The sequence below is a fragment of the Mandrillus leucophaeus genome, unplaced genomic scaffold (assembly GCF_000951045.1).
Source record: "Mandrillus leucophaeus isolate KB7577 unplaced genomic scaffold, Mleu.le_1.0 Scaffold45, whole genome shotgun sequence".
In the NCBI taxonomy this organism is placed as follows: Eukaryota; Metazoa; Chordata; class Mammalia; order Primates; family Cercopithecidae; genus Mandrillus; species Mandrillus leucophaeus.
The window spans coordinates 1,172,486-1,197,687 of NW_012104809.1; the positions used below are offsets into that span (position 1 = coordinate 1,172,486).

The 25,202-nt window shown below is 35.5% G+C and overlaps 1 pseudogene; it reads left to right on the forward strand.

Moving 5' to 3' along the window:
• Positions 1-2,851: 2,851 nt before the first annotated feature.
• Positions 2,852-18,504, forward strand: LOC105549651 (annotated as a pseudogene).
• The last annotated feature ends 6,698 nt before the right edge of the window (positions 18,505-25,202 follow it).

Genomic DNA, 25,202 nt, shown 5'->3' on the forward strand with positions numbered 1-25,202 from the left:
AAAAAAAAAAAACTTGCTGAGCTATGGGCCGTGTCTTGGTAAAACGGGATTTAAAAATGCCAACTTTGTGTACCTTACATGAGACTGAATATTAACTCTGTCATGGCTATTGCGTGAGGTGAGCTGTAAATACAACTCATTACTTTTAGGAAAATGCTTCACGATGTCCACATGCCAAACAGTCTAGAACAAATTCCAAACCGACTGGAGTCACTGATCCATGTTTCAGCTGATAGTGGAAGAGTCAGAAGAGAAAAGAGAGAGTGTATTCCCAGAGCAGAAATTTGAAGAAAAGGATGTACCTGCCAGAGACAGGCACATCTATGCCCTACGGAATGTGGGATTAAAACCTCTAATCTCTGGCAGAAAAAAAAGTCATAAAAGGATACTGTGATAGGATTTTTGGGGGAAATAAATATGAAAGAGTCTTCATTTGCCTCTTGTTTCACTGTGCCAAGACAACACCAACCTGTAAATGAAGAGGACAGCAGATATAACAGTTTTTCTTCAGCAGTTGATTAACAGCTGACCAGTCCTTCAAACTTAAATATCGAAACTTTGCTGTTCACTTTTTAAAGTCTAACTATAACAAAGTATCTTAATTCTCTAATTCATGGCTCAGAAAATTATGTGCACACATTTCATGGCAGGGCATTTATTATGTATTTACGGATAGGGAAGGAGTGTACTATCTTGTGTCCCTCCAGTTCAGGTGTTTGCCAGTGGGTCGGTATTAAGTCGGGATACCTTAAGAGGTGATTAAGCCACAAGGGTTGCTTTCTTGTGAATTAGATTAAGGTATTGTAAGAGATACTTCATGCAGCATTGCCTCTCTTGCTCTTCTACATGTGAAGACACCACTCTTCTTCCCTGCAGAGGATGAAGCAATTCGGCACCATCTTGGTAGCAGAGAGCAGTCTCACCAGACAACTTAACCTGTTTTGGTGCCTTTATTTTGGACTTCCCAACTTCTGAAAGTGTGAGAAAATACATTTATATTTAAAAATTACTCATTATAAGGTATTCTGTTATAGCGGCACAAATGGACTAAGATTAGGCATTTTCTTTTTCTGTGCTTCTTTATAAGGACAACCAATAGAGAGATCTCTTCTGATCTTGCAGATTGCATAAATACACTCTCTGAGGTCAGAATAGGTGAAACTGAATACTTCAAATAGCCATAAGACATAATTATTTAGCTAGTTGTAGAGTCTGTTGATTGGTTGTATAATACTATAATATACATACATATATATACACACACATATATGTATACACACACAACATATATATATATATTAATTTTATTTATTTATTTTCTTGAGATGGCGTTTGCTCTGTTGCCCAGGCTGGAGTGCAGTGGTGCGAACTCAGCTCACTACAAACTCCGCCTCCCAGGTTCACGCCATTCTCCTGCCTCAGCCTCCCGAGTAGCTGGGACTACAGGCGCCCGCCACCACACCCCTTTTTTTTTTTTTTGTATTTTTAGAAGAGACAGGGTTTCACCATGTTAGCCAGGATGACCTCGATCTCCTGACCTCGTGATGTGCCCAAATTGGCCTCCCAAAGTGCTGGGATTACAGGCGTGAGCTGCTGTGCCTGGCCAATACTATATGTTTTTTAAGTCATAGTTACAATGAGGCAATATCATAGTCAATCATTTCTAGCCTGTGAGACCACCTCATCTGCAAGTATAAAAAAAAAAAAAAAAAGTTCTAGCCTATTGGGCCACTGTGACCTTAGTCTTTTTTGTGTGGCAATTAATGCTTCAATAGCCTTCTCTGCAGTTTTTTGCCTTTCAAAGGATGGCAAAAATGAAATCAGCTTTGTGTTATTTGATACATCTTCATTTTTGAGGGTTTAGTTTGCTTTCATGGATGATCATAGTGTAAAGCATTATATGGCAATAATCCTAGAGGACTGGTGTTTGTAATTCTGTTGTGCTCTCTCTCTCTCTCCAATTTTCCATCTCTCTTTTTAAAATAATTACTTTTAAGAGGAATGATCTATATGTTTCTCTCATGTGCCTTGGTGAAAGGTGTATTACTATTACATTTCTAGCCCTACAATCTAAGGCCATGACCTATGGGAAAGGGGGCCAAACTCTCTCAGGGATGTTGAACATAAACTAAATAAGATTTTTATTTTTTTCCTGAAGTAAGACTTTACACATGGTTATCAACCACATAATTTATTATAGTGTCTATAAAATATTCCAATAAAATCTTATAAGTAATTATGATTTTTTCTAAGATCTAGCCACATGATAGTCTGTTAAACTACAGCTATAGAAGCTTATAAAATCTTTTACATATTAAAAATGAAAATAATGATTGCTCCCAATATATCTCACAAAGTTGATATAAGAATTAATAATTTAATAATCATGTGTCAAATAGCTGAGTAGGAGATAATAGGGGATTTTCTTCTCTTTAGATCTTTAACTTGGAAATCAAGACTTGTCATTTGCATTGTTACTTGATGAAGGTAGTCAGCTAATGCATCTCAATGGAAAAAAAGAAAAGTAGAGATGCATTCGTCTTTCACAGCTTATGAATTCTCAAATACTAATTATTGCAATTCAAAAAAGATGTCCTGCCAGCTTGCCAGTATTTTTTTCCTGTTCTGGCAAATTAAAAAAAGAAGTAATAGTTCAAAAAGTTAATGCAAAAATTTACAAGCTGTTATGGGTTCAAATGATTTATGAGCATGAGTCATCCTTTTTAAAGGTATATTTACAGTTTAGGGTATGTGTATGAAGCCTGGTTTTATCTGCATGACATGTTAAAATTATTTACAATGTTTTATAAATTTAGTTTCTATATAGGAATGCAATTTTATGAGTGGATGGATGGCTGCCTGGACAACGTTAAGGAAAATTAAAACTGCTCATCACTTCATGTGTGAAATCCTAATACGCAAAGTGTATGAGGTGCAGACTGCAGTAAGTTTTGCCAAAGAGGAGCCAAGTGAATGGCAAGCGATACTGCGAATAATGAAACACTTGAATGAACGTTTTCCCTTGAGTAATGGTAGATGCACTTTATGCTGATTTGTGGCAATACAGTGTGCATAAAGAAAATAAACAAGATTTTTATGTCAGGGCATAACTTAAAGCCACATTCCCCAATCAGTGTCCTGCTACATGTATTATTAAGCACGTGTGGACAACTTCTGAGGCCTAGCATGCTTAATATGAGCATGTTCTTGACAGAGCACATGAGACTTAATTCTTTCTGGAGTGCTCCATTACCAACTCTGACAGCCTTATAGCTCTGTTGGGAAATGAGGTATAACATGAGGTTACTAAGCAACTCTGCAGCTTTTTAAAAGTATGTCTTGGAACTCACTTGTTTCTCCTAATTGATTCCATCCACATCATTTTGAACATAAATGGGACATCATGTTTAGAAATATGCTGGAATGGTACTTTAAGCTAATGTCTTGCTACCTCTGCATATGTAAATCAAGGGCTGGCATGTAAATGTCATATTGAAAGCAAAATTTTATCTTTCTCCTGAGTTGCATCACACACACACACACACACACACACACACACACTTATTTTAGCAACCCAAGCTAGTGTCTGAGGTTATCTGCACAGTCAGAAAATAACAGAAAAAAACAAAACAAAACAAAACTGAAGAGTGATGTTACTTTTCTTTTACTTGTACACAACAAAATTTTAATTAGCCCATCTGACTTACCTCTTAATACATTCCCACAGTATCATACATTAGAATTAATAGCAAATCTGTCTCACAGCATTGTAGCCACATTGACATTTCTGCAGTTACTAAACCAATGAGAAAGATAATATCTCATCCAATCTTGAAATATTAGTGATAAAGGCATCCACATATTGCATTTTACGAGGAGCAAAGTAGAGTTTTATCAACTTTGACTACTCTTTCCATTATATCAGAGGTGAAGAGTAAACAATAAAATGTTTTTATATTCAATGTATTTTCTTAAGAACCCATTTGCTCTTCACTCTATATTTTTGAATAGTGCATAATTTAGTTACTAACTCTGTAAGCATGGAACATTTTGCAATTTGATGAGGTTCCAAGATGTAGGAGAGGTTGATAGATTGAGAAAGTCTGGATATTTTTACTTAGTGTCTGAGTTTTGATTTGTTGAATTACCCTTTTACTTAAAGTATGACCATTACAGAATCTTTCACAAAATATGTACTTTAAACCACTTGATATAAAATGTATGTTTTAATTATTCACTTGTTTGAAAGAATCGCAGTACTATCTATCTATCTATCTATCTATCTATCTAAATATATATATATAGAGAGAGACAGTACTAAAGTAATTGTGGTTTTGCCACTAAAAGTAATGGCAAAGCAATGACTTTTGTATGAGCCTTATATATATAGAGAGAGAGAGAGAGAAGGTCTCACTCTATCTCCCAGGCTGGAGTACAATGGTGCAATCATGGCTCACTGCAGTCTCAGCCTCCCCAGGCTCAGGTGATCCTCCCACTCAGTCTCCTAAGGAGTTAGGGCTAGAAGCATGTATCATCACAGCCATCCATGTTATCCAGGCTGGTCTTGAACTCCTGAGCTTAAATGATCTGTTCACCTTGGCCTTCCAGAGTGCTGGGATTATAGGCATGAGCCACCACATCTAGCCCTATATATATATATTTTTTAAATTTCATTTTAGTGCTTTCCCTTTTAAACTCTTTTTAATTGGATGACAAAAGATACCAAGAAATTTCAGTTTAGATAGATCTGTCCATTTATCCGACCACTGTTTACAGATAAATGAGGAATCATACTACAAACACAGAACTGAGAACAAAGCAAAAATGGCTTTAAAGACTCAATGGTAACAGGTAGAATAAACATGCCCTTTTTAAACTAAAAAGAACTGTAGAAGTGAATTTTATTTAATGAATCAGAACCCAGTGGTAGTTGTCAATATTGCATGGCCTTAGTAGTCAGAAGTATGTATAAAAACTAAGCCCTAGAATTAAGTTGAAGATTTACACAGGCAAGCTATTTACCGTAGCGGTACTGACCCAGTCAATGTGGAATAAATAAATTGCAATATTTTACATGAAATATTGTAGTAATGCATGTTTTAATATAATACAGATTAAGGCTGATATGTATTTTATCTAAAAATGCTTACACATTCATTTTGGAAAAAAGCATTTGTGTTCTCATTACAGGAAAACTCACACAATTGGAAGGAGTACAAAGAGGCAAAAATAATATTTTAGCTATAAAATAAGATATTTGAAAGCATAAATGTTAACACAAATGATAAACTCACCTGATAAAGTGTCTTAGTTAACATTTATTTTCTGTAAGAAATGTGCCTAATGGAGATGAGTTCTCCACATCTATCCACCTGTCTAATTAATTGGTTGTAATATGTTTTCTAAAAAAACAAGATACATAGTCTTTTCAAGATTTTACAGATTTTTTAATCAAACAGAAAAATATTGAAAAATATCAGTTCATTTAAAATGGAAATATAAGAGCAATAACAAATATAAATCATGTGTAAATAAATGTAACACATGCAAACTTGTATTAACAATGTCTCAAAGTAAAAACTGGTTCAGTAAATAGGATTATTTGGAAGTGAGATCAGCACGTTGATGAAATAAGTAAAAGGTTTTATTTTTTCTTCCACAGAAAGTCAATGTGAAAATGATATACAGCCCAAAAAACATTCATGAGAAATCTAGAATCCAGTAAGAACCGGTAGCACACGAGATTGGAACTAATTTGTTTTGCTGCTGGTTAGACATAATTGAACAGCAAACATCGACCACTGTAGCTTATATTTTCAAAGGAAGCTGGTGAAAATTGAAGTTAAATTTTTATTCAAAAACCATAAAAATACAGAACAACTACTTTTATTTGGTTCCATCAATAGATGGCATCCATTAACAGATTTTACGGTGTTTTCTTTGAGGAAAGAAAAGATGAAAATCACTAGTCAAAATCGCTTGTTACCCTCTGAACTAAGATTCCACCTCTCCAATTTGATTTCTCCCAAAACATTTGGCAGCACATAGTTTATAGTAGCTTCAAGCAAGATTAATCAGGAAGAATGTCATACAACTGCATCAAATTGTAGCCATAGACCAAAGCAGCCTCAGGTGAATTCCAATTGAACATTAGTACATCAAAGAAAATTTTTTATCCGCTATGAAAGCAGAAAACTTTAAATTCCTTAAATATTTTTCTAACCAGCTCAGTGTTAAAAGATTACATATTTACATATATATTTCCAGAAAAATATGATATAATATGTTTTGACTGTATGCCCAACAAACTCATTCTGAATTGTAGCTCCCATAATTCCCACGTTTTGTGTGAGGGACTCAGTGGGAGATAATTGAAACACGTGGGCAGTTTTCCCCATAGTATTCTCATGGTTGTGAATAAGTCTTATGAGATTTGATGGTTTTATAAGGGGAAACCCCCTTTCACTCAACTCTCATTCTCTTTTGCCTGCTGCCATGTAAGGCGTGCCTTTTGCCTTCCACCGTGATTGTGAGACCTCCCCAACCACATGGAACCGTGAGTCCATTAAACCGTTTTTTGTTTATTAATTACCCAGTCTCAGGTATGTATGTATTCAGCAGCATGAAAATGGACTAAAGCAAGAAATATGTTACATTCTTTTGGGGACACTGCCTTTTTTGGTGTGTGTTTGTTTTCTTAATTAATTGCATACAATTTTCTAATTGATTATGTGTTTTCTGAAGCATCATATGAAATGTCTGCTTACAAATGGGTTTAAAGTAATTCATTGAATCAGTCTCATTTAGGACCATATTAAGTAATTTCTACTATTTTATCCAGTAAACAAAACATTTTGCTGCAATATCCATCTTATATCTACAGGATTTTTAAAGCATTAGTATTTTAAGGTCTCTTTATGTTGTTTATACTAAAAGATCCTGAACCTTATCCAAATAAGAAATTCCTTTGGCATAAAAACATTTTAGAAATAAATCCAAACCCATAAATCCAAAAATGACATGAAAAATTAATCTATATCTGCTTGTTGGAATAACTAATAGAAAAAGCAACTGTTTTTAAATCCTTTAAAAATGGAAGCATCAATATTGAAAAGAATAAGTGGTAGGAATTTTAGGTAGAGAAGAAATAATGAGGTTAATATTTATTTTAAAAATGCATAACTCAATGCTAGTACTATTTAATTGAGTATTATTAAGTGTTAACATGAAAATAATGATAGCAGAGAAATAAGGTCTTAATTATTTATTTTAAGTATAAGATCATATTTGGAAAAACAGTTAAAGTAAATATAAACCCATAGGCCTGAAAATATGATGCAAATGCAACAGAACAGTAAATTGACATGAAAAGTGATGACTATTAGCAAGAGTATGCAAGGATAATTGAGAAACAAAAGGCAGAATTTGAACTTGATAGTGAAAATGTTAATTACAGGTGAGGTTGAGATTCACTTCTGCATTCAGATTTAACTTACCTTTTCATGTGTCTATTATTTTACTTTGTTCTTTTCATTACAAAATAGTTTCCTTCACAAAGGATGCAAAAAATGTGAATAAACAAGAAAAAAAAGAAAAATTGGTAAAACAGATTTAGGGAGGTATTATCATCCCCGTAAGTATTGCACCATCCCCCTTTTCAACCTATTTGCCAAAATGTTCACACATGTAATAATGAGGTTCTTCTATAATGTATGTTTCCTTTCTAAAGGTATCTGAAGGAGAGAAAATGAACACATCACAATGTAATGTCTTGATGGAGATGGCAAAACAAACTCTATAAACTACAGTGATAGGCAGCTAACAGAATAAGTACGTAAATGGCTTTCCCAAGAAGAGAATGTAGTGACTCAGTAAGCAAAAGACAGATTTTGAAAGTATCACAGCATGACTACAGAGGTGGTTATGAATGTTCCCTATTGATAATAAGAGCATCATTATTAATTTGTGTACAATTACGTTCACTGGATTACAATATACTACAAATATCCTTATTAAAGCCTCAGAGCTATTTGCCATGATGTGTCTCAACATGGCACTGACACAATACATTTAATACTCAACTATGAGGGAAAAATGTTTAATGTCCTTTTTATGTATTAACAGAAATCGTGACGTTAATAACTGTTTGATATATCAACTCACTACCTTGCTGGTGGCCTACTTTTACAATAGTGCTTTTATCAGTAAGTAATAATTGCATAAAAGGACAATAATCTTCAGGCACAAAAAGAAGAGATCCCAAGAAGGTCTAAAATTCTTGCCATTCTTTCTGTAATAAGCTCTGGAAAACTGGAAGGATTCACAAAAGACAACAACTGATATGTATCATATAAAACCATAAAGCAATACACCATTTGTAACTAAGTATGTATTAATCATTCACATCTATTCCATAGATTTTTAAGTAATAATGTGTGGCTAAGTCTCCTGTCTTATGGAAAATAAGTGAAAGAATAATTTCTTTTGATTTCACAATAACGCCAGAAGTTAAGTGTCAGTTTGGAATGAGTAAACCTGGAAGAAGTTACAGAAAATACAGCTAGAGTACTACTTCCAGGGGCATTTTTTCATATGTATCTGGAAATATTTCTAGTATTGGCTCAGCTGCTCAGCAGTGTCATTAATGATCCATGTTTTGTCTTCATATTCTATCACTCTTGGCAAGGTGACCTTTCTTCTCTTAAGTACAAGATGGTTGCTGGACTTTGATCAGGTTTAAGGAGGAGAACAGTAAAAGGCTTTCTTTTTTGAAACAATAAAGTTTGTGTGTGTGTGTGTGTATGTGTGTGTGTGAGTGGTCTCAGTACTACCCAGACACCTTTCGGCCCATTGTACTAGTCAGAATGTACTCACATACCTAATAAAAAACAGATTATCATGACATTACTGGTAATGATCAGTCATTAGTTATCCCTTGCGGCTCTTGTGGCGACCATGCCAATCCTCTGATCAAGAAACTTCTTATTTTCTACCTAGGCCATTGTGATAAGTAGGCATTTGTTCTTCAAACAGTAGGAAGCACTGAACTGCTTCTCACCGCAGAGTTGCACAGCATAATTTTCCTTTTCAATTATCATTCAGCATGCCTTGTGAAAAAAAAAAATTGTCCACCAGATAAAGTCAGAGTGCAGCAGTTAGGAAAAGCATACGTAGCTTGGGAAAGAGATAGGAGTTCCCTGTCTCCACAGGTTGCCAACACAATGGAACAAAATTGAGTGAATACCATTTGTGAAAATGTTGCTTAACTATCATAAAATCAATTTTTCATTTGTCAATAATCAAAATTGAAATTTGTCTTCAGTGCATTGAGCTGGAGGAGATCTGTTACATAATCAAAGATACCCTCTGGCAAACCTTGCTCCTAACTTCTAAATACTGGAGTTTAACTTCACTGGGATTTTCTTAAATCTTCATAACCTCGAGTCCTGTGATGTGAACTGTTAAGGGCATCTCTGAGTCACTTATTGAAGTCTTTTGAATAGTGTGTTCTCTCAAGTCTACACTTTCCTTTGAAGAGTTTGCCCCTCATGTCTCTGTAATCAGAGCACTGGTGTAAACTTCATGCCAGCTGCAGAAGTTCTATGAATGAAAAACTCTGCAGCAAACTTTATGTGCTGTTTTCTCTGCTCCGTTGACCCCATTGATAAAACCTCTCTGCCAACACAGTATGAACAGCATTCCCATTAGAAACATGTATTTGACTCTTCTGATAAAAAGTGGATGTTATCACATCAAAGGGCTTCTATGTGAACTGAGCCCTATAACTACAATATTTGTTTGACTCTAGAAATGCCATCTGGAGAGTATGATACAAGATAATATTATGATAAAATGGAAAATTCCCAAAGTGTCATACGCAATGTTAAAATTTGAAAAATTATGAGATTTTTCTCACTTTGTCTCCTTTCAACTTCATGTATGCCAAAGATGACCCATCTCAATTCTCCATTTGTATTCCATCAGCTTCCACTCTAGCTCTTAGACCAGTAAAATAATTAATCCCATATTCTGTGATTTGATACCAAGTAATTATTACTGCTAAAATGGATGTGATTATCTGGATAAATTATAGAAATACACTTTCACCTTTTTTTAAATAAGAGATAAGATTTAATCTAAGAACTGTGCAACCAAACACTTTCTGAACCTTAAGATTGCCTTAATTTGTCCTATAAAATCTGAGATATATAGCTATTACAGTCAATGAGATAATTCCATTCCTACTTAGAAACAAGGGCAGACAAAGCTGCTATACAGTATAAATCCTCTTTCTCTCACTAGGATCGTTTTTCTAGTAGCCCATAGTTCCAGCTACTCAGGAGGCTGAGGTGGGAAGACCACTTGTGCCTAGGAGTTTGAGGCTGCAGTGAGCCATGGTTGTCCCACTGCATCCAGCCTGGGTGACAGAACAAAACCTTGTCTCAAAAAAAAAAAAAAAAAAAAAAAAAAAAGAAGGAAGCCAATTTAGTAAATATCCTATTCCACTGCCTCATACAACACATGAAAGTGGATTTTCATTGTACGTTAATAATAACTCAGCTGAACTGCTAGAAAATATATTTTGAAATGGAGATAAAGTTTTCTTTTAGTTGTTGGTCTTTTCTTCAGGCAAGATTTTAGAACACCAGGAAAGCTACATGGCTGTAACCTCAAGGTAACTCATGGTACTTTTGGTACTTTATATCTACAGAAAGGCAGGAAGAGCAAAACAAATTAAATAAAATGCCATTGCCATCTGGAGTGTATAATAGAAATGCACAATGGATCATAAGAGACAATAGCAATCCCAGACAGGGCTGCTCTTCCAGATTTGTCTTTATGTCATCCTTCAGGTCTGGTTTCATGACTCTTATAATGTGAAAAACAGAAGTACTCACAGAATAAAATGCCAAGCAATGAGAGTAATATCTTGAACACCAAATACTATTCTCAGAAGTAAAATTTCCAATATGCTGGGAGAATAAGCAAAGAACATAATTTTTAAATGAATTAGAAAGATATTTTTACATTCTGACATATCTTTAAGAATTTTAATACCAGCTCGGTAAATATACTTGTTATGAACTGAATTGGGTCCCTCCCAAATTTATATATTGAAGTCCTAAAGCCCAGCACTTTAGTGTGTAATTGTATTGGTAGGGTCTTTAAAGAAACAATTAAGACCAGGCATGGTGGCTTATGCTTGTAATTCCAACACTTCGGGAGGTCAAGGAGGGCAAATTGTTTGATTTCAGGAGTTTGAGACCAGTGTGAAACCTCATCTCAACAAAAGATACACAAATTAGCCAGGTATGGTAGCATGTGCCTGTAGTCCCCACTACTCAGGAGGCTGAGATGGGAGGATCACTTGAGCTGGGGAGAAAGAGGTTGCAGTGAGCCATGATCAAATCACTGCACTTCAGACTGGATGAGAGACCTGACTCAAAAATAAAAAAATTAAAAAAGGAAGTAAGAAAATTAAGAAAAAAAATTAAGATTAAATAAGGTCAGAATGGTGTAGCCCAAATTAATTAAGACGGGTGTCCTTGTGTGATTGATGGACTCCAAGGGTGCACACACATGGAGAAAAGATCATGTGAGAACACAGTCAAAAGGCACTATCTGCAAGCCAAAGAGAGAGGTCTCAGGGAAAACTACCTTTTCAGTGTTGGACTTCCAGCCCCCATCCAGAACCGTGAGAAAATAAATTTGTTGTTTTTGTATTCTGCTGTAGCATCCCTAGCAAACAAATACAGTTCAGTAGTTGACCCCCTGCACCTCTTTTCCATAGTTGTATTATTATTATTATTCACGGTTTTAATTACCTGTGGTCAACTGTGATTAGAAAATATTAAATGGAAAATTTCAGAAATAAACAATTCGTAGGTTTTAGATTGCATGCCATTCTGAGCACAAAGATGAAGTCTTGTGCCACCCCATCCCATCCTGCTCCATTTCAGCCTAGATATGCATCCCCACTTTGTCCAGCATCTCTATCTATAGAAGTTCTTTGTCATTAGTAGCCATTTGGGTGATCAGATTGACTGCCACAGTATGGTAGAGCTTGTTCTAAAGCAATCCCTAGCTTATGTAATAAGGGCTCCAAAGTGCAAGAGTGCAATGCTGACATTTTGAATATGCCAAAGAGAAGCTGTAAAGTGCTTTGTTTATAAGTGAAAAGGTAAATGTTCTTGATAATGAGGAAAGAAAAAAATCATGTGCTGAGTTTGCTAAGATCTATGGTAAGACAATCTTCTTCCTATAAAATTATGGAAAAAACAATATGTAGAGTATATAGAGGGTTTGATACTATCTGCAGGTTCAGGTATCTACTGGAAGTCTTGGAGCATATTATCTGCCAATAGGAGGGGACTACTTTGGTTCTGTTTTTAAATTTTAGCATTTTTTGCCTCAAAATGTTCCCATCTGTTAATGTCTCCTTTTCTAGTCCCAGAAACTTCCTCAGTGAGACTTTACAGTTATTAAAATGTCTCATTCTTTCTTTTTCCTTTGCTGATGACACTTTTCCTTTGCTGACAGCAGTTTACAAGTACTAAGCTGTGAGGTTACCAGATAATTTTGATTATTGATATTGATAATACTAGAAACTATTAAATAGAACTATAAGTGCTCAATTATTTTAAGACAAGTGTACCAAGTTATTGTAATCTGAATATCCAGTAAGTTAACTGGTATATATTAAGCCAATGCAAATTTTCTCTTAGCAGATTTCTTCAATTTAGTATTCCTTCCTTATTTGTGTTCTCAAACATCACAAAATTAAATGAAAAATGTTACATTGGGAAAAAGGGGAAAAAAGGAATGTAAAAGCAAAACACAATATCCAAGATCTCTGAGATGGTTTCAAAAGTGCATAAGTGTACTATAAGAAAAATAGTAAGAAAAGAACAAACATAAGAAATATTTGAAGTAATAATAGCTCTGAACTTTACAGAATCAAGGACAGAAATCAAATCATAATTCCAGAAGAGTCAAAAACACAAGACAGGATAAATACCAAAATTACGCTTCTTTTTGGGTATATCATATTCAAATTGCAGAAAATCAAAGAGAAAAAGAATCTTGAATGGAAGCTGACATGGGGAAATATTTTACTTACAGAGGAAAATTAATAAAATGCAGAGTACTTCTCAGATTATAAGTAAATGAAGATGAAGTAAATATGTAAAATATTGAAAGAAGAATAAAGTGCCAAACTAGAAATTTTTACCCAGCTAAATTATTCTTTAAAATGATGTAAGATATTGCAAAGACAAAAACAGAAGGAGTTTATTTTCAATAAACTAGAAGAATTTCTTCAGGTAGAGGTAAAATAATACATGTTGGAAATTTAGATCTACAAAGAAAAAGGAAATAGAGAAAAAAATAAAACAGTGCTGAAGAAAACATGAGGTAAATTAATGTGGTTTTGATTTTTAAATTCTTAAATATATATAATATAATTGTGTGTATAAAGCAATAAAATGAGAATGTATAGGGTGATTGATTATACCTTATTAATAAGTTAAATCAAAGACTGCAATGACACAAGGAAGGAAAGATCCAAATTATTATTATATAATTTACTTATATTACATATGAAATGCTTTAGTTCTATTTCAGTGATGGCTTGGATTAGTATAAAAATATGCTTATTGTGAACTCTAGGGCAGTGTATTAGTCTGTTGTCACACTGCCATAAAGAACTACCTGAGACTGGGTAATTTACTATCTTTTTAAAAAGCAGTTTCATTGACTCACAGTTCTACAGGCTGTACAGGATGCATGGCTGGGAAGGTCTCAGGAAACAAACATGCAGAAGGTGAAGGAGACGCAGGTACATCTTCACATGGTGACAGGAGAGAGATAGAGAGAGAGAGAGAGAGAGAGAGAAAGAGGGGAGTGCTACACATTCTCAAACAACCAGATCTTGTGAGCACTCACTCACTATCAACAGAACAGCAAGGGGGAAATCTGTCCCCATGATCCAATCACCTCCCACCGGGTCCCTCTTCCAGCAGTAGGAATTAAAATTCAACCTGACATTTGGGTGGAGACAAAGAGTCAAACTATATTATTTTGACCCTGGCCCCTCTCAAATCTCATGTCCTTCTCACATTTCAAAACACTATCTTGCCTTCCCAACAGTCCCCCAAAGTCTTTACTCATTCCAGCATTAAATCATAATTCCAATTCCAAAGTCTTGTCTGAGACAAGGAAAGTCCCTTTCACCTATGTGCCTGTAAAATCAAAAACAAGTTTGTCACTGCCAAGATTCAATGGAGTTCCAGGCGTTGAGTAAACAGACCCATTCCAGGAGGGAAAAATCGGTCAAAACAAAGGGACCACATGCCTCATTCAAGTCCAAAACCCAGAAGGGAAGTCATAAAATCTTGTATTTCTCAAATAATCTCATTTGACTCCATGGTTCATATCCAGGCCACACTGATGTAAGGGCTGGGCTCCCAGCATCTTGGGCAGCTTTGTGCCTGTGTCCCTACTGGGTATATCTTTCATGGCTGCTCACCCAGGCTGACATTGAGTGTCTGTGACCTTTTGAGGTGCAACGTGCAAGCTGTCAGTGGGTCTACCACTCTGGGGTCTGGAGGACAGTGGCTTTCTTCTCACAGCTCCACTAGGCAGTGCCCCACTGGGTTCTCTGTTTAGGAGCTCCAACCTCACATTCCCCATCTGCACAGCCCTAATAGATTTTCTTCATGAGGGGTCTACTCCATGCAGCAGATTTCTGCCTGGCCATCCAGAGATTTTCAAGTGTTCTCTGAAATCTAAGCAGAGGCTTCCAAACCTCAACTCTTGCCTTCTGCACACCCTCAGTCCCAACACCATGTGGACGTTGCCAAGGCTTGGGGTTTGCACCCTCCAAAGCAACAGCCTGCATTGTACTTTGGCCTCTTTTATCCATGGCTGGAGCTGGAGCAACTGGGATGCAGGGTACCAAGTCCCTAGTCTGGACACAACAAGGGGGCCCTGGGCCCTCCCCATGAAACCATTTTTCCCTCCAACGCTTCTGGGCCTGTAATGGGAGGGACTGCCATAAAGCTCTCTGGCATGTCCTGGAGATATTTTTCCCATTCCCTTGGTGATTAACATCCAGCTCTTTATTACTTATGCAAATTTCTGCAGTCAGCTTGAATTTCTCCCCAGAAAATGGAATTTTCTTTTCTAGTGCATCATTTTTCTTTTTTATCACAAGTTTGCAATTTTCTAAACTTTCATACTCTTATTCCTCTTGAGCACTTTGCCACTTATAAATTTTCTCCACCAGATAACCTAAATAATCTCTCTCAAGTACAAATTTCCATAGATCTCTAAGGCAGGGGAAAAATGCCATCGGTATCTTTGCTAAATCATAGCAAGGGTGACCTTTACTCCAGTTCCCAACAAGTTTCTTATCTCCATCTGAGACCACCTCAGTTTGGATTTCACTGTCCACATTATTATTATTATTATTATTATTATTACTACTTTTTTTTTTTGAGATGGAGTCTCGCTCTGTCACCCAGGCTGGAGTACAGTGGCCTGATATCAGCTCACTGCAAGCTCCACCTCCCGAGTTCAGGCCATTCTCCTGCCTCAGCCTCCCCAGAAGCTGGGACTACAGGTGCCCATGACCACACCCGGTTAGGTTTTTGTATTTTTCAGTAGAGATGGGGTTTCACCATGTTAGCCAGGATGGTCTCGATCTCCTGACCTTGTGATCCGCCCTTCTCGGCCTCCCAAAGTGTTGGGATTACAGGCTTGAGCCACCGTGTCTGGCCTCCTTGTCCATATTATTATCAGCACTTTGGTCAAAGCCATCCAACAAGTCGCTAGGAAGTTCCAAACTTTCCCACATAATCTTGTCTTCTGAGCCCTCCAAAGTGTTCCAACCTCTGCCAGTTACCCAGTTCCAAAGTCACTTCCACATTTTTGGGTATCTTTATGGAAGCACTCCACTCTGTGTGGTACCAATTTATTGTATTAGTACATTCTCACGCTGCTATAAAGAACTATATAAGACTGGGTGATTAATAAAGGAAAGCAGTTTAATTTACTCACAGTTCTGAATGGCTGGAGTGGACTCAGAAAAATTACCATTATGATGGAAGTCACCTTCACAGAGTGGCAGGATAGAGAATGAATGCCAGGAAGGAAAATGTCAGATGGTTATAAAACCATCAGATCTCATGAAAACTCACTCAAAATCATGAAAACAGCATGGGAGAAACTGCCCCCATGATTAAATTACCTCCCACTGGGTCCCTCCTATAGCATGTAGGGATTATTACAATTTAAGATGAGATTTGGTTGGGGACACAGAGCCAAACCATATCTCCAACTGAGACCAGTTCAGCCTGGACTTCACTATCCATATCACTATCAACATTTTGGTCACAACCATTCAACAAGTGTCTAGGGAGTTCCAAACTTTTCCTCATCTCCCTGTCTTCTTCTGAACCCCCCAAATTGTTGCAACCTCTGCCCATTACTCAGTTCCAAAGTTGCTTCCACATTTTCAGGTATCTTTACAGCAATGCCTCCCTTCTCTGGTGCCAATTTTCCGTATTAGGATGTTCCCACACTGCTCTAAAAATACTGCTTGAGACTGGTAGTTTATTAAAAAAAAAGGTTTCCTTAACTCATAGTTTCAGAGGATGTACAGGAAGCATGGCTGCAGAGGCCTCAGGAAACTTACAATCATAACAGAAGGTAAAAGGGAAGCAAGCACATCTTCACCTAGTGACAAGAGAGAGAGAAAGAAGGAGGAAGTGCTATTCACTTTCAAACAACCAGATCTTATGAGTACTCACTCACTATCATGAGAAAAGCAAGGGGGAAATCTGCTTCCTTGATCCAATCACCTCCCACCAGGTCCCTCTCCTAAAATTGGGAACTAAAATTGGACATGAAATTTGGATGGGGACACAAAGTCAAACCATATTAGGCAATTACTCAAAAATTGAAAACAAAAGCACAATTAATAGGCTAAAACAGATCACTGGAAACAAACAAAACATTCAATTTAAATCAGAGAAGGGAGAAAGATGGGATAAATAAATAAAAATGCAATTAGTAAAAAAAGGTAAAACTTTTTCTCAATGAGTTTGCCATGAAGGAACAAGTGTTGAGAAAACAACCCCTTAAAGCCAAAATGGGAGAGAAAAGTCTCATGTCAACATCATTGTCATTAGACACATAGATTCGAGCATGTTCATCACTTCTGACCATCTGGTCTAAAAATGTGGTGGGATTGACAAAAGAACCATTGAAAAATTTGATAAGGAGGCCGGTGAGATGGGAGAGGACTTCTTCAAGTATGCTTGGCTGAACAAGAGCATGGCATCACCACTGATATCTCTTTGCAGAAATTTGAGACCCAAAAGTATTAAATTACTATCACTAATGCCCAAGGACATAAAGACTCCATCAAAACCATGGTTATAAGAATCTCAGGCAGACTGTGCTGTCCTATTTGTTGCTGCTGGTGTTGGTGATTTTAAGATGGTATCTCAAAGAATTGACGGACCTATGAGCAGGCCCTTCTGACTTACACACTGGATGTGAAATAACTAATTGTCAATGTTAACAACATGGATACCACTGACCCACCCTACAGTCAGAAGAGACATGAAGAAATTATTAAAGAAGTTGGCACTTACATTACAAAAAAATTGTCTATAACACTGAAGCAGTACTATATGTGACAATTTCTGGTTGGAATGGAACAAAATGCTGGAGCCAAGTACTAACATGTCTTGGTTCAAGGGATAAAAAGTCATCTGTAAAGATGGCAATGTCAATGGAACCATGCTGCTTGAAGCTTTTTGTTGCATCCTACCACCAACTTGCCCAACTGACAAGTGCTTAGGTCTACCCTTCCAGATGCCTGCAAAATTGATGGCATTGAGCCCTGTGCACTGAATGGAGACAGTGTTCTCAAATCCAGAATGGTTGTCACCTTTACTCCAGTTAACATTACAACTGAAGTAAAGTCTGTTGAAATGCACAATGAAGCTTTGAGTAGAGCTCTTCCTGGAGATAGCGTAAGCTTCAATGTCAAGAATATGTCTAAGATGTTTGTCATGGCAACATTGCTGGTAACAACAAAATGACCCATCAATGGAAGCAGCTGGCTTCATTGCTCAGATGATTTTCGTGGACCATCCAAGCCAAATCAGTGCTGGCTATGCCCTTGTGATGGATCATCACACAGCTTACACTGCTTTCAAATTTGCTGAGTTGAAGGTAAAGATTGATTGCTGTTCTAGTTAGAAGCTGGAAGATGGTCCTAAACTCCTGAAATCCAGTGATTGATATGGCTCCTGTCAGGTGCATGTTTATTGAGAGCTCCTCTGCTTGTCCTCTTTTGAATCATCTTGCTGTTTGCAATGAGACAGACAGTTACTGTAGGAGTCATCAAAGCAGTGGACAAGGAGCCTGCTGGAAATGCCAAGGTCACTAAGTCAACCCAGATAGCTCAGAAGACTTAATAAATATCCCTAACGACTGCTGACCAGTCTTAATTGGTGGTGAGGAAAAGGTCCCAGAACTGTTTGTTTCAATCGGCCATTTAAGTAAGAGACTGGTTAATGATAACAGTGGATCGTAAAACCTTGAGAAGGAAAGAAAAATGTTTTATGAACCATTTTGGGGTTTTGCATGAGTGTGTGTGTGGCAGTTTTAATCTATTAGTTTTAATAATCGGTACTTTTTAATGGAAGTAACATGACCAAAAATCCATTACATAATTTTGATACCCATTAAAACAAAGTTTAATGAGAAATCTGTGTCTTCTTTTGGTCAACAGTGAAACATTTTTAGAAATGCTTAGGCAAAGGACTTCAAAATCTATTTATGGTGTTGAAAATCTGCTGAAACTTCATGGGAGTATGATAATTCTGAGTTAACATGTTTTTCTGATTGGAAATGGAGAAGGTTTTTTTCCCCCACTTATTTTTAAGGGAAAGAAAATGTGTTTAAAGTACCTAGTGAAAAGCCATGAGAGGGCTATGGTTGCAACACCGTTGGTTAGGACAGAAATGCAGCATGCTTTTGTTCACCTGTAAGTAACTTTAGAAGGTCAAGTTCTGTAATATCAGAGACCATATGTTACATATAAATTTTTGTGCAGTTACATCAATATTGAATAAATTTGTTGGAATCTCAAAAAGAATTAAAAATCAAGTAGATGTTAATCCAAAAACCTTTTAATATTCTTTTTAAATCAAATGGTCTAAATGCATTGATTAAAGTGCAAAGATGGTCAGAGTGAATAGAAAGAAACTGCAAAATGTTGTCTATAAGAAACCTAATTTAAGTATAAAGAATTTGATCAGTTAAACTTAGAAATGTACTGTATATTAAGTAGAAATAGACTATGCTGACGCTAATCAAAATAAACCTTCGTGAACTATATTAATTTCAGACAAAGCAGAATTCAGAACAAGATAACCAGTCATTAAGCGAGGCATTACAAACTGATAAAGGGATCAATTATCTAAGAATATTTAATAATCCTTAACAGATATGTGTCTCATGGTAACATCAAAATATGTGAAACAAAACTGATCAAACTCAAAGGAGAAATGTGCAAGGCCACTGTTATAGTTGCAGATGTGGAGACTTCAACACATCTCTTTTAGTCATGGATAGATAAAGCAGACAATTATCTGTCAGGATTTACCTGAACAGCACTATCAATCATCTTAATCTAATTGACAGTAATAGACTACTTCATCCAAGAAAAACAGATTACACATTTCTCTCAGGCTCACAGGAAACATTCACCAAAATAGAGCAAGCTATGGGCCATAAAATACTCTTTAACATATTTTAATATAAATTAGTTAAAGGAAATTATCAGATCACATGAAATGAAACTAGAACTCAATTAGGAAAATAGCTGAAAAATCTCAGAATATATGAACATTAAAAAACAAATTTATATATTGAAAGTGGGTCAAAAAGCTCTCAACAGGATTAAAAATTATTTTAAAGTAAACGAAAATGAAAATATAAATTAATAAAATGTGTGTGATATAAGGGAAGCAGTGCTTAGGCCAGACACATTGGTTCATGCTTGCAATCCCAGAACTTTGGGAAGGCTGAGACAGGTATATCATTTGAATCCGGGAGTTCAAGGCCAGACTGGGCAACATGGTGAAGCCTCATCTCTATTAAAATTCAAAAAAATTAGCTGGGCGTGGTGGTACATGCCTATGGTCCTAGCTACTTGGAAGGCTGAGGTGGGAGAATCAATTGAACCTGGAGGCTCAGTGTTTGGATATCACAACACTGCCCTCCAGTCTGGGTGACAGAGTGAGATCCTGTCTTAAAAAAAAAACCAACCAAACAAACAAAAAAAGTTTAAAAAGCAGGGCTTAGAATGAAATTGATAGTACGAAGTGATATAAATCTATATTTATGTATTTTCTATACATACGTTTTTCTCTATATATACAATATTTCTTTATGTTAGAAAAAATAAACATAAAAAAAATCTTAGGTTTCACATTAGGAAACAAGAGAATAATGCACAAGTTAAGTATGAAGCCAGCAGAAGAACAGAAAAAAATAAAAGTCAAAGCAAAAATCAATAAAATTGAAGTAGAAACAAAATAGAGAACATTAACAAAATCAAAAGCTGATTCTTTGAAAATATAAGCAAAATTCACAAATCTCTAGTCAGGTTAACTAGTAAAAAAAAGTGAGGGCACAAACTGCCAATGTCAAAAATGAACACATCATTATTAGTCATACATGGGCATTAAAAAGATAATAAATAGCTCTAAGCCACAGATTCGATAATGTAGATAAAACAGACCAATTCTTTAAAAGAAACAAATTACTAAAGTCCACAGCACGAGAGATAACCTGTATATCCCTATTTTTATTAAAGAAATTGTATCAATAATAAATCATACTCCAAAAGAGAAAGTACCAGGCCTATATGGTTGCATTGGTGAATCATACCAAATATTTAAGGACTAGATAATGCAAATTCTCCATAATCTCTTCTAAAAAATAAAAGCAGCTGGAACAGTCTCTATATTATTCTATGTAGCCCTAATAAAAAACAGAAAATAAACGTATTATTCTTTAAAAAAACTACACCAGTAACTTTTACGAATATACATGCAAAAGCCCCCCAAAAATATTAGCAAACTGAATCTAATAATTTATGATAAATTATATATCACAACCATGTGGGTTTATTCTGGGTATGCAATGATGGTTCTACTTTTTTCTTCTTAAATTGTTGCTATGCTATGCTATGTGTCTTCTTCATATTGTTCTATTAATAAATAGAATCCAGCATAGCAACAATATAAATAAGAAAAATAACATAATTGTATCAATTGGTATTTGATCCAATACAATTTTGTAGTTAAACAAATAAAAAAAAAAAAACTTAAAAAGAAACCTCTCATCCTAGAAATACAGAAAATTCCTCAACCTTACCTAACCATTTACAAAATATCTATGATATTTAAAATTGATTTATTAGATTTTTCCCCTAAAATTAGGAACAAAGCAAGGATGTTATTTCTCATCACTGCTACTCAACATTGTATTGAAAATCCAAGGTAGTAAATAGAATGACATAATAAAACAAATGATATACTAATTGAAAAGAAAGCATGAAACTCTTTTTTTGCTCAGCTGACATGATGTCTATAAAGAAACGACCAAAGAATTGAGAAAGCAATTTATGAGACTAATAAGTGAAAATAGCAAAATTACAGTACCCAAGATTAATATATAAAAGTTAGGTACTTTTATATACAGATTTTTAAAATAAAAAATTATAAATGCAATGAGGCTAATAATGTCTAGCAAATATGTAGAGTTGATGTGAGAAAAACTAGAAAATATAGATTAAAAAATCTAAGTATAGCTAAATAAATGGAGATACAGATAGTCTGAGATTGCAAATTGTAAAACTCAATATTATTAAGCTGTCATTTTTTTCCCAATTTGATCAATGGATTCAATTCAACCCTGGTAAAAATCCCTACAAAAACTTTGGCAGATGCAGACAAAATGATTCTAAAGATCATATGAGAAGATGAAAGGCATAGTATGGCCAACATAAAACTGAAGAAGAGCAAAGTTAGAAGACCTACACTCTTCTAAAGTTATGTCAATCAAGGAAGTATAGTATTGGTTAAAAAAAAAAAATAGACATATAGAGCATGACAACAGAACACTCAGAAGTAGATGCACAGAAATATAACAACTGATTTTTGACAAAGACACAAAGGCCATTCATTTGATTTAGGATAGATTTTTAACAAATGGGTTAGTACAATTAGATATCCATTAGTTAAAAATAAACCTAGACACAGAGTTAACATCTTAAAGAGAATTTGCAAAAAAAATCAAAATGAATCATAGGTCTAAATATAAAATATAAATCTCTAAAACTTTCAAAATAAATTTTAGAAGAGCTACATAGCCTTTGGTTTGCAGATGAAGTTTTAAATGCAGCACTGAAAGCATGATCAGTGAAAGAAATAAAAATTGATAAGCTGGACTTCACTAAAATCCAAACCTTTTTCTCTGTGAAAGACACCATTAGGATAATGAAAAAAGAAGCCACTGGAAGAAAATATTTGCAAAACATATATCTGAAGAGAACTTCTATTCAAAATACACAGATAACTCTTAAAACCCAATAACAACCAAAAAAAAACCCTGAATTTTTTAAATGCACAAAATCTGAGCAGACATTTCACCAAAGAAGATATAAAGACAGAAAATAAAAATATAAATTATCAAAATATTTTTATTAAAAATTTTAGGTTAAAAGAACAATAAAATATTAGTACATACCTATTGGAATGACTAAAATCTAAAATACTGAACATTCCTGTATCATATTTAGCTTAATGTAGCTACAAATGACTATGAATAGAAATATTTATGGACTTGTATATAAACAGGCCGGTATAAATATATATATACACACACACATATATACACAGATAAATATATACATTATATACATAGATACACATATATACATATATATAAACTTTCAGTGTGTGCATATATATGTATATACATGATAATGATTAATTCTGAGTGTCAACTTGATTGGATTGAAGGATGCAAAGTATTGTTCCTGAGTGTGTCTGTGAGGGTGTTGCCAAAGGAGATTAACATTTGAGTCAGTGGGTTGGGAAAGGCAGACCCACCCTTAATCTGGGTGGGCACCATCTAATCAGCTGCCAGTCCTGCTAGAAAATAAAGCAGGCTGAAAAATGTGAAAAGACTAGACTGACCTAGCCTCCCAGCCTACATCTTTCTCCTGTACTGGATGCTTCCTGCTCTCAAACATCGGACTCCAAGTTCTTCAGTTTTGGGACTCGAACTGGCTTGCCTTGCCCCCCAGCTTGCAGACAGCCTACTGTGGAACCTTGTGATCATGTGAGTTAATACTTAATAAACACCCATATACTTATATGAACTGTAGTTAAACAAACAAATAAAAAAACTCAAAAAGAAACCCTTCATGTAGAAATAGAGAAAATTCCTCTCTCTCTATAGATATATATGTATCTATATAGAGAATTTTCTCTATATGTATCTGTATATAGAGAGACATATAGAGCAAGACAACAGAAAAGAAATCTCAGATGCACACAAATATAACAACTGATTTTTGACAAAGACACAAAGGCAGTTCATAGGATTTAGGAGAGATTTTTAACAAATGGGTTAGTGGGTTAATAATATCTATTAGTTAAAAATAAACCTAGAAAGAGTTTATGTCTTAAACAGAATTTGCAAAAAATTCTGTCTAAATATATACATATATATTTGTGTATATATATGTATATATGTCCCTGTGTGCATATATATATGTACATATATATATATATAGTTTAGTGACTCTATGCATAATATCTTTCACCATATGTGGAGAACCAAGGAACATAATGAAACTGGTTGGTTGCTCCCAAGTTCAGGGGACAAAATGATGAAAGAATATGATGAACTCAGGGATTCAAACTCCCGGCTTCAGAAGCAAACACTGAGCCTCCAGTCTGCTAAGACTGCCCCACGTAAGAGTCTTATCTCCTGCAGAGAAAGAGCTGAAATTGTGAATCAACAGACAGAAGCTCTTATCATGCGAGTGACTGTCCTGCAATGAAAGGTGCATGCACAGCCTCGACAGGTGTCTACTGTTAAAGTGAGAGCATTGATTGGAAAAGATTGGGGCCCTGTAACTTGGAAACTGGAAGTGTGTGAAGGACCCTAATTGAGCTGTGGACACTGAATTTGTAAACTCTGATTAATCTTTTTTTTTTTTGCCAGAAGAAACAGCTTCCCTATCCCCATTAGTGGCAACATCTCCTCTCCAACCCATGTTGCCATCAGCCTTTCCACCGTTGTCTGAGGAAATAAATCCTATGCTGCCTGAAGAAAGAGTAATGGCCTCCTTGAGACAGTTGCCTGGAAAGATAATGTTGATTCTCCTTAGGAGTCACCCCAAATACTCCTGTTTGCTTCTAGACCTATGACTAAAGTCCCGGTGGGTCTCTAGAGGTGAGGTTGAGAGCGCAAACCATAAGGAGTGCATTGCACTTGAAAATAATTGCTTTAGTTTTCTAATTTATCTAAGCTGAAATCTGGAGAACAGGCACGAGAATGGATATTAAGGGGGTGGGATAATGGTGGAAGGAATATAGAGTTGGATTAGGCTAAATTTATTGATTTGGGCCCACTAAGTAGGAACTCTGCATTTAAGAGAAATAAAAGCATATGCAAAAATAAAGACTTACAGGTAAATGCTCATAACAAGTGTATTTGAAATGGAAAAGTCGTAGGAACCTAAATGGCCATTAACAGATGCAAGAATAAAGAAGCTGCAGCATAGCCATAAATGGAGTAATACTTAGCAATAAAAGAATAAAATAACAATAAATGATACACAAAACAACATAGATGAAACTTAACACATATTTACGCTGAGTGAAAGAGGCGAGGTCAAGTACATACCACATGATTAAATTATATGAAAGTATAGATAATAAAAAATTAAATATTATGAGGAAAGCAGTTGTCCTTGTCTGTAGATGATGCAAAGAGTGTGTTTGGGAGAGAGAAGGGAGAGATTACTAAAGGGCAAAAGGCAACTCAGGAGTTAACAAACATGTTCTTTACCTTAATTTTGGTTATGGTTTTACAGGTTC